Raw genomic sequence first — 3,810 nt, 5'->3', positions numbered from 1 at the left:
CCATTTATCTTATAACTGTTGGAAAGATCACTGCTCAGTATTAAATGGATACAGAAGTGGTATTTTCTACCTACATTCATTAACAATCCAGGTATTAATCCTAAAATGTTACCATGGCACCAAATCTTACTTCTGACTGCTTCTGACCACTGAGGCAAATCAGCAGCCTATATATTCTGTCCTTCAATTACAAGAGCATGTTAATAACTTCTTTGTACAGAAGACATCTTTTCAAATATCTGTCTTTCAGCTTCTCGATTGTGTTAATTTCAAAGCACTTAGAGGGAGTAAAATGTTTTTTAAAAGATTATGAAACAAGAAATTTAAGTAAGTGAGATTGTAATTATTTTTTTATGAGAAAAGTGCCAATCAAGCTACACCTATGATTAAGTTTTAATTGACTGACACAAAGTTCTGCATATCTCCAGGTTAGCAAGCTATAGTTGGTTTTATTGGATTGTTATGGGGATATATGTCAGAGGTTATGATTGGGGCAAATTAAGTCATTCATTACTTCAATCCTAAAGACAAGCAAGCAAACATCTCTGTTAATAATTGTCTTTTTTGGTGAAAATGTACACCTGTCTATGGTATGTGCTTATTGAAAGGCTTTCCCAACATGACAGTACTGGCACCTGCTTCAATATGTACCATGCCACAGTCATATAAAGTCAACAAGTAAAAAATTAATATCTTCAGCAGAGTCAATAAACTTGCCAAACTATGTTAAAAGCTAAAAACAACTTGTGTTTATACAGTTGAGTCATTCATTACCTGTCACTTTTCAGACTGATGATGAGATGGTCTTTGAGTATAATGTCGTTTTTAGTGATGTGAAGTTACTGATGTCTGTTTCTGGTCGTCTTGCCAGGACACTCTTGTGAAAGAGGCCTCGGTCTCAGTGGTTTTTTTTTGTTTGTTTGGTTTTTTTTGTTTTGTTTTTTTTTTCCTGTTAAAGATTGAATAAGTAAAATAAATAAATCAACTTCTTGGATGAGACCGAGCAAGTCCAGAAAGCTGCTGATCTTTATGTTTTGGATTCTGCAATTCATACCTACTCAGCATTGTTGTTACAAGAGATAAAGTGGCTTTTACTTGATAGCTACAATGAGCATAAAATACTGGTTTATATGCCAATTTAATGACATTTCCCTGCCTATTTTGCATCAAATGCCATTAAGTTAGAAGTACCTGCCAGTGGTGAATGCCAGACTCATGAAGTGTTGCTTTGTATGTAAAGTACATTTGTTTGGAAGCATCAAACCCTTTCTATCAGATAGAAAATAGCCCTATTATCCATGTTCTCCTTTTTCTGTTTTGTAGTGTAACAGTATCCTTTCTGTTTTTCCCATTTTCCTAAAATGACTATTTGTTTATCTTAGCAATGTTAACGCTTGCCCTATCAAGACACATGTTTCAGTAATATCTCCTACTGCTGTACTTCAGACTCAAATGGAACCCTAGTTTTTGCTGTTGATCCCAAGTGGTTATTCTTGACCCTCAATTTCATGTGACCTTCATTTTATATAGTTTCTTTCATTAAAACTGTGTCTGGGGCATGTTTCTTTCCTTCATCATTGCTTCCACTGATGGACACAGCTGGTTCTATTTGAATAAAATGTAAATTTAAATGCACGTTGGTCACACAATCTAAAACAAAAATGTCTTGCCCCATTGCCATTTGAAGAACACTTAAATCACATTGTAACAGGTATAGATTTTGTGTATTGTTATTTAAATGACAGTGACTTATAAATCTGTTCATAGGCCAGGCACATATGCTTACACTTATTGTCAGCTATGTGATTACATAAGTAACAAAAAATAAACTAACAAAAATGCAACCAAGTAAAAAAGCCAGGAGTTGACTTACAAGAATTTCATAGACACATTTGCTAATTAATTCACAGTATGTTGTACTCCCCTGTTTTGCTCGCAGAGACAACATTTGAACTGTGAACACTTATGAATCCACAATTCAAAATTGTCAATGCAGCCATGCCTTAAGTGTTATAGCAGAAACAAGGTATTAGTAATTTAGATTATATGTCAATGTTCTTTTGATTCCTCTCTTATCTCCTAATTGCATTAAGTGTATGACTTAGGACCTCATAGGAACATCTTAGCCTCAGTTCAGATAAGCTTTGATCTCAGTTATTTATGGTCAGAATGGTACCTTTATTAACAGATTCTTATTGTAATGAACACGAGCTGAGATGTGTATAAAATTCCAAGTTCACTGTCAGTGGACTAAAAATTATTTTAAAACTGTATCTTCAGGCATATATCTTTGGTGAGATGAATATTAAAAGTAATTGAAACTTATTCCTGGTTTCTCTGTGGTGTGCTGTGCTGAATACAAATTTGCCAGGTGGTTTAATTTAAAATTAAAAATACATTGACGGAATGGCAAGAACTTAAACACCCATAATTCTTTTAACATCATGTTCAACTTTTCCCTAAAAATAATTCATTTCATTAAATACTTCCATAGATTCAGAAAGCTAATTGTTGACTATCAATGTGCCAGTGCAATATCTCTGTTATAGCTTGCATTGATTACCAATGTACCAATACAATATCTCTGTTATAGCTTGCATTGATTACCAATATACCAATACAATATCTCTGTTATAGCTTGCATTGATTACCAATGTACCAATGCAATATCTCTGTTATAGCTTGCATTGATTACCAATGTACCAATACAATATCTCTGTTATAGCTTGCATTGATTACCAATGTACCAATACAATATCTCTGTTATAGCTTGCATTGATTACCAATGTACCAATGCAATATCTCTGTTATAGCTTGCATTGATTACTAATGTACCAATGCAATATCTGTTATAGCTTACATTGATTACCAATGTACCAATGCAATATCTCTGTTATAGCTTGCATTGATTACCAATGTACCAATACAATATCTGTTATAGCTTGCATTGATTACTAATGTACCAATGCAATATCTGTTATAGCTTGCATTGATTACCAATGTACCAATGCAATATCTCTGTTATAGCTTGCATTGATTACCAATGTACCAATGCAATATCTGTTATAGCTTGCACTGATTACTAATGTACCAATACAATATCTGTTATAGCTTACATTGATTACCAATGTACCAATGCAATATCTCTGTTATAGCTTGCATTGATTACCAATGTACTAATACAATATCTGTTATAGCTTGCATTGATTACTAATGTACCAATGCAATATCTGTTGTAGCTTACATTGATTACCAATGTACCAATGCAATATCTCTGTTATAGCTTGCATTGATTACCAATGTACCAATACAATATCTGTTATAGCTTGCATTGATTACTAATGTACCAATGCAATATCTGTTATAGCTTGCATTGATTACCAATGTACCAATGCAATATCTCTGTTATAGCTTGCATTGATTACCAATGTACCAATACAATATCTGTTATAGCTTGCATTGATTACCAATGTACCAATGCAATATCTCTGTTATAGCTTGCATTGATTACCAATGTACGAATACAATATCTGTTATAGCTTGCATTGATTACTAATGTACCAATGCAATATCTCTGTTATAGGTTGCATTGATTACTAACGTACCAATGCAATATCTCTGTTATAGTTTGCATTGATTAGCAATGTGTCAATGCAATATCTCTGTTATAGCTTGCATTGATTACCAATGCAATATCTTTTATAGCTTGCATTGATTACCAATGTACCAGCACAGTATTTTCTTGGTGTTTGTGTTCGTGATTGTTTTGTTAAACCTTTTTATTTCTGCTCTGTGAGTGTTGTTTTTGTT

The sequence above is a fragment of the Polyodon spathula genome, chromosome 9 (assembly GCF_017654505.1).
Source record: "Polyodon spathula isolate WHYD16114869_AA chromosome 9, ASM1765450v1, whole genome shotgun sequence".
In the NCBI taxonomy this organism is placed as follows: domain Eukaryota; kingdom Metazoa; phylum Chordata; class Actinopteri; order Acipenseriformes; family Polyodontidae; genus Polyodon; species Polyodon spathula.
The sequence above is the reverse complement of the archived record's forward strand: the minus strand, read 5'-3'. Positions refer to the sequence as shown.